We start from the raw sequence: 15,322 nt of genomic DNA on the forward strand, positions 1-15,322 counted from the left end.
GAGAATCTTTAACTTAAAAATTGTTTTGCCATAAATTTAATTCAAAGTCATTGCAACCATCACAGCAGAACAAGATCCCTTTAGTAGGCCCCACCACTATGATAGATTGGCAGTAGCAACAGCCTTGGATTAATTACTATTTTCACAACACCACAAGAGTCATCGCATTTAACAACATCTGAATACTAATATATGTTATGTAATCTACTTCTTTCATCATAAAAGCAAAGATATTTTATAATTCAGTGTCATGTAATTTGTCTAGTCAATAAAACATAATGTGAAACATATTGCCAAGGTCCTCTCAGACCATAAGTTTACAATTAAACCAAGCAGTTGAAGTGTCGGAAAGGGTTAGTGTTAATACATTTTTGTTAACGGATGCAATTAACCGTGATTAGCCCAGAGAATTGTTGCAAATTTTGTCACGTTGGCAAAAGAAATACATTTTTGACAAAGTGTGCATGCTCCCAGGACTCAAAATACTTTTTCTAAATAGAAGATACCAACCATTAATCTATGTTGGGTCATCCTTCACAATAAAATCTGCCAAGTCCAAATGGATTGAGCAATAAAACATTTAATAATATAATGGAGAAGCTGAGACATACTAGAAGCCACACAGGAGTAGTTCTCTAAGAGCAGGTTATTTTATTATTGAAGATAATTGGAAATTCCAGGAAGTAGTGTTTATAACTCCAAACTTCACATTGTTGTCCCCGACTATTTCCGGATGATCAAACAATTCATGTGCTTTCTATAATTTATGTACTAATTTTAATTATAATTGTTTTTTGGCAGAACCCATTAATTAACTGTTTATTGTAAGGTTCTGTTATGTTCTGTTGGGCTTTGGTTTTGAAAGTTTGGTTTTTGTTTGTGTTCCTACCTGCAACCTGTTGGCACCCTCATTGTGTCCCTATTTAAGTTCCTCCTGCCCCAGTGTTTCTGGTTGGTCGTTGTCGTTAGTGTGTTTGTTCCTGTTGCTTGTGCCCATCCATTTGTGCCTTTTGTTTTTATATTTTGAGAGTTATTAAACCGCCCGTCTGCCATTTTGGACTCCTGCACCTGTCTCTTCCCTCCCATACTCATGTGTGACATTTATGTAAAACCATTTTGTGATCAACGTGTAGCCCTGTTTATCCTGGGAATATGGTAACAAAGATGGATACATCAAAACCAAAGGCAAAGGAAAGGTCTTCTCAAACAGCAACCTTTGATTTCTCCCATCTCATCTTCATCTCCTCTCATCATCTCGCTGCCCCCGCGACCCGACACGGATAAGCGGATGAAGATGAGATGAGATTTTGATTTAGTTTAATAAAACACCTACAAAGATAGTGTTAAACGGCTGACTTTTGCCTAATTGACACAATTTCTCTGTCCTTCAAATCATTGTGTTGCTGAAGGCAAGGTGTCTTGGCCAATAGATTAAAAGAAATTGCAAGCTGTAAATGCTGGCACCACACATGCAGCTCAAGGTGCACTCTCCACTTTCATATGGTACGATGTGTATTTAGCAAGCATGATAACACGTCACTCCAGAGAGACCCAAGCAAAATCTCTTAGAAAAATGTTGCAGCCTACACCTACACTGTGTCCACAATTTTTAGGCAAATTGTATTCCTCCAGATTTATTTAATTGTTGAACAAACACGATGCTCTCTGTCAATCCAAAATAAAATTGAACCTCAAAACCTGAGTATTTAACAAAGTAAAATTAGTTTTGATCTTTCTCAGGGGAATACATAAATGTGCACAATTATTAAGCAACAATTTGTGTGTAGAATTATTAGGCAACTAAATTACAAAACTAATTTCTCCAACTCAATTGTTTATTCTAAATTATTTGAGTAAGTGCAACAAATAAGTAACACAAAATGAAAATTAAATAAAATGTTTGGTCTTTCAAAAATATTCAGTGATTAATATAGCCACCCTTCTTTACAGTAACTGCCATGAGCCTTCCATCCATGGAGTCTGTCAGTTTCTTGATCTGTTCACAATCAACTTTTGCTGAAGCAGCAACCACAGCTTCCCAAATGCTGTTCAAAGAGGTGTTTTGTCTTCCCTGACTGTAAATCTCACGTTTGACAAGGGCCCACAAATAAATAGGATTTAAGTCAGGTGAGGAAGGGGCCCGGGTCCTTATTCGGGCGTCTTTGAGGCCCTTGCTTGCTAGCCAACAGTGGAGTACTTGGATGATTGTGACGGAGCATTGTCCTGCATAAAGATCATGGCCTTTTTGAATGCTGAGGAAACTGGCAGTAAGTTTGGGAGTTGAGTTGGACCAGTTTTGGACCATTTCCACCCGAAAAGGTCCAACTACCTCATCCTTAATGATAGGAGCCCATACCAGTACCGCTCCTCCACCTGGCTGACGCCTGACTGGAAGTGATGCCCTGTGTCCATTAGTGATCCAGCCACGGGCCCCTACATCTGGTCCATCAAGAGTCACTCTCATTTCACCTGTCCATAAAACCTTGGAAAAATCTTTCTTCAGGTATTTCTTTACCCAATCTATACGTGTGAATCTTATTCAGTGATGGTCTTCTTTCAGCCTTCTTGACCGTGGCCATGTCTCTGAGCACGTGACATCTTGTACTTCTGGACACTCCAGGTAGGTTGCAGTTCTGGAATATGGTGGCGCTGGAGAATAATGGGTTCCTGGTAGCTTCACGTTTAATTCTTCTTTGAAGTCTTTTGCAGTTAATTTACGTATTTTCTTATCCATAAATTTTTTGCACCCCAGTTGACTATTCGCAACAAATCATTTGTTTGCCTGGTGGTCACGCATCAACAGTTTAGCTATTTCAAGAGTGTTGCATCCGTCTCAAAGGCATTTTACAAATTATAACTTTTCAGTGTCAGTTAAATCTCTTTTTTGACTCATTTTACCTGAGGTCATGAAGCTGCCTAATAATTATGCACACCTTGATATAAGGTGTTTTTCACTGTTGCCACACCCTCCCTCATTACACAAATACATATCTGTTAGAGTTCGTCTGACCCAGAACGCAGAGAAATCACGCTGACCACGTAAGTTAGGTTCCAAAGGTTTTAATGGTGAAACAGGGTGCTCAGAGAGTGATGTGTAGGCAGGGTCAGGGCTGGGAAACTCCTGGCAGGTCCGAAGCTGGAGGGGAGCTGATGGTGAAGAGTCTGAGTGGTTACTGGACACGAGGTGAACGAGTGGAGAGGAGTGTACTGATGGTGTTCGTAGGTGGAGGCGAAGGCTGGGTGGTGAGGCTGGAAACTAGTAGGCGCAGCAGAGGAAGCAGCAGGTCTGAGCGGGAACAGGAGATAAACACAGGGTAAGTACAAACTTGACCTGAAAATGATTCAATCCAATGAGCACTCAAGTTTATATGGTTTGGAGTTGGAAAATGTGCATAGAAATAATAATACGATTAGAATACTCATTTGCCTAATAATTGTGCATGTAGTGTAAACATTATTGTATCGCCTTTAAACAACATGTGATCAGCTGTAGGCTACTAGTGTATTGTAACAGTCTAGCCCATTATACCCCCTGTCCCTCTGACTGGGGTTAAGAAAGTGGTAATGTGTATTTAAAGCCCATTTGTTCGTAAGGAAATTGCAGTGGTACCATATACCACCTGTATTTATGGACCAGCTGATCATCTGAATATGCAACTTACTGAACATGCCACATTTTGCCACTAATAGGTCAATACTCTTCTAATCTTAACCTGGCCGCCCCTCAGAGTCTGTCTACCCTCTAGGTTCTTCCTGGGTTCTGACCCTGCTAGAGAGCAAACATTTCATAGCCACTGCATCAGTTTATTGTTGTTGCTTGCAGTTTGCGGATTTAGGAAGGATATTTGTTTAAACACCTTGCGACAACTGCTGATGTAAAAAGGGCTTTTAAAAAAATATATATATTCAAGTGTGGCCTGACTTGTCTTTCTACACATGAGAGCCACTAATAGGAATGAATCCATGTAATATGTAATATTGTTGCATAGGGAAGGACTACTACAAAAGGCATGACTACTACACCCGCATGAAGCAAGACCACCCCAGTGACTTTTATTGTCAATTCATGTTGCTTTCTCTGTCTGTTTATCAGTCACCTAACCCCATCTGTTTTAAAATATAAATCATGTGGAGAGGTACACTGTTGTTGCAGTTTGACAGGGTTTTTGTCCTCCCCCAGGCCAGGAATATTTCCAGGAGATCTTTTTTTAAATGATACTACCTGATGAGAAAAACTCTTGTCTCAGAGCCCATACAGTGACATTCAGAATAATTGGACACCTTGGTAAAGATAAGCAAAAAGGCTATGAAAAAATGTATTTGTTGTTCATCAACTTTATCTTACACTGAAAATATTAGGGAAGTTTAACCTTTAATTGAAGTAATGAAAAAAAAAAATCTTAATCAAGAATAAAATCCCACTTTATATATATATGTATCTGATGTTTGGTGTGACAAAATTAATGTGTTTCATATTGTCAAATAAATTACAATCAAATACAATTTTCTGTCTGGGGAACAGTTATTGTTGAAATGACCCTGGATCAACTTGCCCAAGGGCTAAAGAGCCTAGCTTTTAAATCCTAGGCTATCTACCACTATTTACCCCAAAGAGAAAATAAATATCTACTAGGCTTCCTTCACAGCAGGACTGTTCTGAAGCCCTCCTGCTTCTACCTGGGTGATAATATCACCATGCCCCTTACCTGAAGTCCTTTCCCACTTTCCCAGAAATGTTCTTACATTTGGGATGAGGCCAAAGCCCTTGTTAAGCTCTATCCATTTGGCAAGTTCGCATTCAACACAACAACACAGAGAACCTGCGGAAATCAATGAGCCTGCTCCCCAAATAAGTCTCTCTCTGGCTCTGGTAGCTTACTCAGCACTACTCTTTGAACATTGTATAAGCCCACACGGTCAATCTTCAAATCAGTCTCTTTCTTATCTTTCATGTGGCTCAGTTCTGATGTTTTATTTGTGTCTCTGGGTTTTTTCTGTGCTTAAGCTTTGTACAGTTTACCTTGAGAGGAATAGGCTGGGTGGGTCATCGATATAAAGTTACACACTGACGTACATTTTACAATCTTTGTAAATCTGAGTTTGCACAGTAAATAGAAAAGACAAAAGTCAAGTGCAAATTTGCCTTGGGTCTATTGATGTGTATACTACTGCGTGAAATATATGGTTACATTACATGAAACCGTCCTTTACCACCACCTCAGTTGAGGTAATAAACAACAGAGGCATCATTAACCCATCAGTCAACATCTCCCTGTCTCTTCCCCTCTCTTGCGTTTCCATCTGATTTACTGCCTCTTTCACTGTTGGTCCCCGTTCATTCTCTCCCAATCGCTTGCGCTCTGATTTAAATCACTACTGTGTCAGCTTTACCCCCCTTTTCCTTGCCACTCTACACGCCTCCCTTCACTGACTTATCTTTAATCTGAAAAATCCTTACGTTTTACTGTGTCTAGTTCACTATACACTGTCCCCATTCCCTATCCTTCATTCCATCGCACCCTCGCATCTCCTCACTGGTTTACTTTCCTCTGAAGTGAGAAGGGTGATTCTCAGAGTTTTATGATTAGACGAAATACTCCAGCCTAAAAGTGAATTAATTTACTGAATTGTACTGTTCAAATCTTTACAATAGCTTACAGAAAAATGCCACATATTAGTTAAAACATTTATTGAAGAACTATGACCAGGAATGTACATATAAATGTCCTGACATTAGGATTATGCTCCACTAGGGTAAACTCACATGATCATGTACACTCACCTAAAGGATTATTAGGAACACCTGTTCAATTTCTCATTAATGCAATTATCTAATCAACCAATCACATGGCAGTTGCTTCAATGCATTTAGGGGTGTGGTCCTGGTCAAGACAATCTCCTGAACTCCAAACTGAATGTCAGAATGGGAAAGAAAGGTGATTTAAGCAATCTTGAGCGTGGCATGGTTGTTGGTGCCAGATGGGCCGGTCTGAGTATTTCACAATCTGCTCAGTTACTGGGATTTTCACGCACAACCATTTCTAGGGTTTACAAAGAATGGTGTGAAAAACATCCAGTATGCGGCAGTCCTGTGGGCAAAAATGCCTTGTTGATGCTAGAGGTCAGAGGAGAATGGGCCGACTGATTCAAGCTGATAGAAGAGCAACTTTGACTGAAATAACCACTCGTTACAAACGAGGTTTGCAGCAAAGCATTTGTGAAGCCAAAACACGCACAACCTTGAGGCGGATGGGCTACAACAGCAGAAGACCCCACCGGGTGCCACTCATCTCCACTACAAATAGGAAAAAGAGGCTACAATTTGCACAAGCTCACCAAAATTGGACAGTTGAAGACTGGAAGAATGTTGCCTGGTCTGATGAGTCTCGATTTCTGTTGAGACATTCAGATGGTAGAGTCAGAATTTGGCATAAACAGAATGAGAACATGGATCCATCATGCCTTGTTACCAATGTGCAGGCTGGTGTTGGTGGAGTAATGGTGTGGGGGATGTTTTCTTGGCACACTTTAGGCCCCTTAGTGCCAATTGGGCATGGTTTAAATGCCACGGCCTACCTGAGCATTGTTTCTGACCATGTCCATCCCTTTATGACCACCATGTACCCATCCTCTGATGGCTACTTCCAGCAGGATAATGCACCATGTCACAAAGCTCGAATCATTTCAAATTGGTTTCTTGAACATGACAATGAGTTCACTACTGAAGTGACCCCCACAGTCACCAGATCTCAACCCAATAGAGCATCTTTGGGATGTGGTGGAACGGGAGCTTCGTGCCCTGGATATGCATCCCACAAATCTCCATCAACTGCAAGATGCTATCCTATCAATATGGGCCAACATTTCTAAAGAATGCTTTCAGCACCTTGTTCAATCAATGCCACGTAGAATTAAGGCAGTTCTGAAGGCGAAAGGGGATCAAACAGTATTAGTATGGTGTTCCTAATAATCCTTTAGGTGAGTGTAGATGGCACTACCAACTATTACATCTCTGTAATATTAATAATAGCAATCACCATAGGCAATGATGAAGGTACTCATTTGAAACTGAGAAATAGTATTGTTTTTGGAGAAATACATGCCCATTTTGATTTTGATTGCCAGCAACATGTTTAAAAAAAAGTTGGGATGGGGCATTTTTACCACTGTGTTGCATCACCTCTTCTTTTTACAATTCTCTGTAAGCATTTGGGAACTGAGGAGACCAATTGCTGCAGTTTTTAAAGTGAAATGTTTGCACATTTTTGCTTGATATAGGATTTCAGCTCCTCAACATTTGTGGGTCTCCTTGGCATTGGCTACGCCCCAAATGTTTTGTAATCCTAGCAACGCCTGTGCACCTTTGTTTTTTTCCCGTTTCATAATGCTCCAAATCTTTTCAATGGGTGACAGGTCTTGACCGCAGACAGGCCACCAAGACACTTTTACTACCAAGCTGCTGTAAAACAGGCAGAATATGGTTTAGCATTGTCTTGCTGAAATAAGCAAGGTCTTCCCTGAAAAAGATGGCAGCATATGTTGCTCCAAAATCTGATTATATTGTTTGCATTAATCCTGCCTGCACAAATGTGTAAGTCATTCTTGCCAAGTGCACTAATGCAACCCCATACCATCACGGAGGCTGGCTTTTGGACTGTGCGCTGATAACAAGCCAGATGATTCCCCTCCTCTTTAGCCCAGAGGATGCAGTGTCCATTATTCCCTAAAATAATTTCAAATGCTGGATCGTCAGACCACTGGACAGTTTTCTATTTCACCTCATTCAATCTTAAATGAGCTTGGGCCAAGAGAAGGTGGCAACAATTCTGGATATTATTTATATACAGTGGGGAGAACACATATTTGATACACTGCAGACAGGTTTTCCCACTTACAAGGCATGTAGAAGTCTGTACTTTTTATCATAAGTACTCTTCAACTGTGAGTGACTGAATCTAAAACAAAATTCCAGAAAATCACATTGTATGATTTTTAAGTAATTAATTTGCATTTTATTGCATGACATACGTATTTGATACACCAGAAAAGCAGAACTTAATATTTGGTACAGAAACATTTGTTTGGAATTACAGAGATCGTACGTTTCCTGTAGTTCTTGACCAGGTTTGCGCACACTGCAGCAAACAAAAACAGTCCTGTATACTCCTCTTCTCATTATAACACCAAATGTTACTTCACATTGTTATACAGTGTAGGCTAACAAATGGTTTGCTCAGATCCAAAGCTCTACCTGCTTAATTCCTGTTAATCTACATGCCTTTATGGCAGCACATGGGAAAACACACACACAAAAAAATGGTTTTCTGGTAAATTTGGTTTTACTTGACACATACTTTCACTGCCTCACCCACCCTCTCACACACCTCCTTTCTGCCTCCATTTGATCCATTTGACAGTGAAATGATGCACTTCCAAATGCTTGGAACCGCCTTGTAGCCTTGTAAATTTCTTGGAAATGGCTATGTGTCTGATCGATTAATACTTTGGTCCATGTGTTGTCAGACACCAGCAACTGACTCCAAATGCAAATGCAAATGCAAAGCCTAAAAATCAAGACTAGAAATTGATAGCCCATTAAGAGACAGCTGTGAATCATTAAGTGTTTCAAAAAATGCTGTCACGTCTCAATGGTTAATCCGATATGGAAGAAGAAAACTGACTCACTCTGACTGCACTAAGACTAGTAGCACGTAGCACACATTAATACAAGTGTCTGGAGCCCAATGCAGCAGGGGCTGATGGATGTCATGGGAATAGTGCGGCAGAAATGTACACAACCTCACAGAGACCACTAACCAGTACAGAGAGAGGAAGAGAGAAGCACTGGCATACACACAGACTAAAGCAAAGTTTGGTAACTGGGCGACCAGGAATTAAATCCCCAAGATGGGTAATCAACTCACTTGAGGCAGCCCAGTCTGTGAGCCAGTAGCACATTTCTGATTCACTGAAGCATTTTCATGAGAAAAAAAGATCTTGTCCCCAGGCTATTGCTCAAAGTTTACAGAAGATTTCAGTAACAAAATGATTGACATTCTGTCAGAGGTACATTAAATGTACTTTACATTTTAATCAGTTAGCTATGAAAGCCCTGAACCGCAAGGTGACATTTTTTGGGTGCTGCATCTTTACGTTTTTCTCATAATTTTGAGATAGTATCTTTACGTTTTTCTCATAATTTTGAGATAGTATCTTTAAGTAATGAGTTAAACTTTAGAAAAAAAATTTTATTTTATTTTATCTCATTTCTTTTGAGATGTGGCAGTAAAAAATGTGTGTTTTATTTCAAGATAAACAAATTCTCTGATTTATTGATATGCAAAGCACCTCATGCATCTGTTGTTATTTTCAGAATGTGGATGGTTGTATTCCTTTCATTTTTTATCATGTGTTGGCAGTAACATCTATCCTAAAGGATACAAGAAGCATTTGAAATGGGCCTGCCATAACTGATGATTAGGAGTTGTGTCTGGCTACTATGTGACCCACAAATGTTTTGATTCATTGATATGCAAAGCAGCTCATGCATCTGCCTTTATTTTCAGAAAGTGGGGGGTTGTATTCCTTTCATTTTTATCATACGTTGGCAGTAACATCTATCCTAAATGAAAAACTAATCACAACATATCTGTGTAAGAAATTCATTCAACAGGAGAAAATATGACAGAACCAAATCGCCTTTGTTCAACGAAAGAAGAGAGATGGCCTAAAACTTAGCCTTAGGGGAAAACTAATAGTGAGAGCCAGAGGAGCTAAAACCTTTGCTCCACAAGTAAATTCATAGTAGTTGGGAAGGATGCAATGCAACAGTGTACAGAGTCTAAGATGCCCAGCCATGAGAGGGTGAAAAGGAGGATTGGATGGTTCCCAATGTCAAAGGAAGTTGATGAATCTAGGATGATTAGATCAGAGAGATATAAAAAAAAAAGAGTGATCTGGGGAACTGCAAAGATCCTCTGTGATAAAGTGGAGAGCAGTCTCAGTGGAGTGACCCCTATGGAGAGTTGGGTTGAAGAGGCAAAATCAGGTGAAAAAAGGGAATAGGATTTAGAAGATGGAAGAGAAGAAAAGATAAAAAAGAATGAGTAGTAAAGGAGAACAAAGACTTCATTGGTAGGTTTAGATAGGTTTGGAGCAAAGAGGAGACTATGTAATAATCAGTAACTTGGAGGGATTGTGCAGTGAGATTGGTCTACAAACATAATCCAGTAAAGATCAAGTCTGGCACATTGCCTGCCATGTGAGTGATAGGGGACTGGAAAAGAGGTGGAAAGAAATAGTTTTAAATATTTTTATTATACACAATCATTGTACGGTTTACCAACAAAAATGCAAGAATTAGATTTTATAAAAATGTAACAAAGAACAAAAAACTAAGCCCACAAACCACTCAAAGAGACAGTTAATTTACCAAAGGCACAATTTAACTTGGGTCACATCACACTCCTGACTGTTCTAAGTGGGAGATAAGGGGTCCTGATCCTGTCAAATGTTGATTAATTGGCACTCAACTTGAATCAAATTCTCTCCAAATGTAATGTGTTAGCTGAGATCATTGTTGGAATGTATTGTTCCCCTCAAAATATCATCAGTTTTTTGGCCAAAATGAGTTGTTGTTGGGGCTTGGGGAGAGATGTTGGGGCTTGCCTAAGCCTTCTGAAGTTCTCAAAATGATTTGGTGTGGAGCAAACGGGATTTTCAGGACATATGGGAGCATCTTGTCGGTGACTGTAATAGCTGGAAGAGCCCCGGTGTCATTATCATGTGGAAACATTCTGTGTGAGTAGATTGTGAGATGGTCTCCAAATATCTTATAGAATTCACAGGGGAATCCATCAGGACTGGGCCATCAGATGAAAAAATAAGAATTCTGACATTGGTAGATTGATGTAGCCCAGTACTACGAGGGATGAGTTGAGCAAAAACATCAAGGTGTCAAACTTATTGAGAAAATCGCAAAGGTGGACGATAGATGACTATGTTAATGAGAAAATTACCCTAACAGCAGCCAACTGCAAAAAGAGGACATATGAGCATGACAGAAGAAAAAATATTGGAGAAATGAGAACAACCACCACAACCAGACACTGTCAGACTATAGAAAAACACATTTAAATAAGACAGAGCAGCTGGAGTAGAAGTATTTTCTGGAGTAATCCATGTCTCAATCAGGGCTAAAACATCAAGGGACTACAGTGCATTATAGGCAGATATTAATTAATCTTTGTTGACAGCAAATTTACAGTTCCAAATGTAGCCTGCAACCAGCCACTGACTGGATAGTGTTTACAAAAAATACAGTGAGAGGAGCAAACAGGGATGGAAAACATACACTGCTGATCATTTTTAGTCCGCTTAACACAATTGATAGTCAAAACTGATTTGAAACAACTGGTTATATCTCAACATTTTGTCACTGGAGTAACACAGGGTTGTTGTTTGATAAATATGTCATATTGCTTGGTTTCTTGTATATACTGACAAGTTTGAAATTATTAAATGTGTATATTTGTCATCATGTGGTGGTTGAGCTCGGTGTTCTAATCTGGTATACGTCCTCTAATTTTGCAGCCATAGATTGCAAGCACAAATTTGCAGTGGCCAAGCTACTTGACCAGCCATTGGTGTTGGCATTCAAAGTCGGGTAAAAAATATCCAGATTATTGACCAGTGATGGAAATCTGACTTTATATTCAGTATTTTATATTCTCTACATGTATTCTATTATTCTTAGTATATTTCCACTGCTGTACTTTCTCGCACTTCCTCAAATGACCAACATGAGACAGAACATTCTGAAAGGGTGAACCATGATGATAAGATTTGTGTGGCTGAACAAGGACAAGGCCAACGGTGGAGTCAGGACACAACCAAGAGACACACAGGTTACTGGGCAGAAACTGTTGGCCATGCCTGCTCTTCAAAATAAGAGAGACTCTCACTTTGATAGGTTAGGCAAGAAGCTTATACCTTAGAGGCATGCAATTATTTTTTTAAGTATTACTGACGCCCTTTTTGCCATCTGTATTTGAGGTCTGAGTTGAATTTTACCCTTGAAACCACCGAGAAGGGTGTCCCCACAGACCACATTTGTGGGTAGAACATTACGCTTGATTTTGCTTGAAACTCTCAAGCAAAGGAGTCCACACTTGAAACCAACAGTTTGACCGCTGTTCCTGGTAATCCACTGAATAGAACTAAGGTAGTCATTTGTTTGTGGCCCAGATGGTTTGGGCTTAATATAAATTGTTATATGAACAGAAATTTGGAGTGACATTTCTATAATGAGATCTCCACAGTAAGTGAAAGTCAGAGGTGAGAACTAATGACACCATTCATCCTTACAATGGAGTCAGAATATACATGTAGAGTATAAATCATTTTACAAATATAAATATTTCTATTGCTCTGTTCCCCACAACCACTGTACTGTAGGAGCTATCATGAGCACTGAATTTATGCAATACAAGCTAAATGCAACTACAAAATTTGCATAAAAATATTGAATCACTGGACCATGAAGACAAAGAAAAGCAAGAAGTTTCAGTCACTTAAAAACTTGTCTTTACTCAGAGGCCCTTTGAATGAGTTGAGTTAATAGTGTTAAAAGTGGTTTTTCGAAACACTGCATAAACCTAGAGCAAACCCAAAGGATCTGGTTTTAATTACGTGAAACATAATGACACATTTATTTCCCAAAACACTTTATCAGATAAATAATAAACAGTTCAATGACAAACAGATCCTCACTCTCTAGCTCTCTGTCTCTCATGGTGAGCCAGCCAATTTAAAGATGAAATTAGGAAATATCCCAGAGAGCTCATTCCAATTCCCAAACGGTCAACACTCTGATTGGAGGGAGATGGAAGGGGTTTCAAAGCATGAGAGAAAGACAGATGTATAATGAGAGAAAGAGGTGATAAAAAAAAATGAAGAACCAGAAAGAGACATTGGAAAGAAAGGGGAAGAACTAAATGTACAGTTGTGCTAATACGTTTGCATACCCTGGCAGAAATTGTGACATTTTTGCATTGATTTTGAAAAAAACTGTCTTTTATTTAAGGATAGTGATCATATGAAGCCATTTATTATCACATAGTTGTTTGGCTCCTTTTTAAGTCATAATGATGACAGAAATCACCCAAATGGCCCTGATCAAAAGTTTACATACCCTTGAATGTTTGGCTTTGTTATAGACACACAAGGTGACACACACAGGTGAAAATGGCAATTAAAGGTGAGTTTCCCACACCTGTGGCTTTTTAAATTGCAATTAGTGTCTGTGTATAAATAGTCAATGAGTTTGTTAGCTCTCACATGGATGCACTGAGCAGGCTAAATACTGAGCCATGGGGAGCAGAAAATAACTGTCAAAATACCTGCATAACAAGGTAATGGAACTTTAAAAAGACTTTATAAACTTTATAAACATCCCAAGCCTTGCACATGCCAGTCAGTACTGTTCAATCCCTTATTAAGAAGTGGAAAATTCAGGGATCTCTTGATACCAAGCCAAGGTCAGGTAGACCAAGAAAGATTTCAGCCAAAACTGACAGAAGAATTGTTTGGGTTACAAAGAAAAATCCACAGGTTACCTCAGGAGAAATACAGGCTACTCTGGAAAAATACAGTGTGGTTGTTTCAAGGAAAAACAATATGACGATACTTGAACAAAAATGAACTACATGATCGAGTTGCCAGAAAGAAGCCTTTACTGAGCCAATGCCACAAAAAAAGCCTGGTTACAATATCTCCAACAACACCTTGACACACCTCACTGCTTCTGGCACATTGTAATTTGGAGAAACAAGACTAAAGTAGAGCTTTTCACCTGCAAGAATTCGGGGCCTCATAGACAACTATTACAAAAGACTGCACACAGTCATTGATGCTAAAAGGGGCAATACATAATATTAAGAACTAAGTTTGTACAGACTTTTGAACAGGGGTCAGTTCATATATTTGTTGCCATGTTTTGTTTTATGATTGTGCCATTCTGTTATGACCTACAGTGGAATGTGAATCCCATAAGAAATAAAAGACATGTGTTTTACTTTCTCACTCAAGTTTTCTTTACAAATGGTACATATATTACCAATTCTCCAAGGGTATGCAAACTTTTGAGCACAACTGTATCTGGGCCTTAACTTTGACATCACCGCCTATAGACAGGCAAAGGCCAAAATAGAGAGCCTGCCTGAGAGGGAACAAAGGAGCAGAGATCGGGAAAAGTAGTGGAGAACAGAAAAAAAGAGAGAGAGGGAAAGCAACATTTAAGTACTGGAAGCATTTGAAAAGCTAGAAAGATAAATTACCAAAACATCTATTAGAGTGTTAATTTGCTGGGGGGATGGAGCCACCCATGCACCACTCCAGAGACCCTGTTTTTTACAGGCTTACTAAAATGAATAAACACTCCACAAGCTCTTCATAGAATGCAGATGTAGCAGCACGATAAGTACTGAAATGTGAAGTGGCCAAAATAATGCACACACAACAAACCAGACGGGAAGTGGTCTACCAGGGTAGGGGTGGGAGAATCTGTGAATGTGTTTGTGTGTGTGCGTGTGTGTGTGTGCGCATTTATGTAAACACATCCTTGGACTGTTGTCTTTCCAATTATTTCTTACAAAAGTTATTTTCTTGTACATGTTCCACTAAATTCACTATATTATTAATATACATAACAGAACATTAGCAAGCTAGACACTCAACGCAGTGATTCCTCAAGCTGGCTAGCATATATCACAAAAACCTATTAAGTACATTAACGGTTTGAGCAACAAATGACAACGTTAGATTTTGGAAGAATACCACACAACACAAACAATTTATTAGTCTGATTTTGGTAATGCACTTGAAAACAAATTTCCTAGTGATTTTGTTTTTGCAATGCGTTTTACACACGACCAAATACAGCTCTGGAAAAAAATTTAAGACCACTGCACCTTTTTCTAACCTTTCCAAAAAAGTTGAAAAGAAAGGTTTTGAGTGAGGAACAGAAGCGTTCAATTTGCAGAGGTCTCTTAATTTTAACCCTTCTGTTACTCACTCAAAACCTTCCTTTTTGACTTTTTTGGAAAGGAAAGAAAAAGGTGCAGTGGTCACCCTTTTGCATTAGGCATTTGCTGTTCTATCATCCGCTGAGATTTGCAGACAGATAGTTGCCTTCTCAATGAAGTTAATGTGTTGGCTAAATAATGTTACAAATTAGGGAGTCACACATCTTCCAGATGTCAAAGCCAGACACAACTGGATTTCTGAGAACAGTTCCATAACTTTGATGAAATATAACTTCATT

Source organism: Esox lucius, chromosome 13 (assembly GCF_011004845.1).
Source record: "Esox lucius isolate fEsoLuc1 chromosome 13, fEsoLuc1.pri, whole genome shotgun sequence".
In the NCBI taxonomy this organism is placed as follows: Eukaryota; Metazoa; Chordata; class Actinopteri; order Esociformes; family Esocidae; genus Esox; species Esox lucius.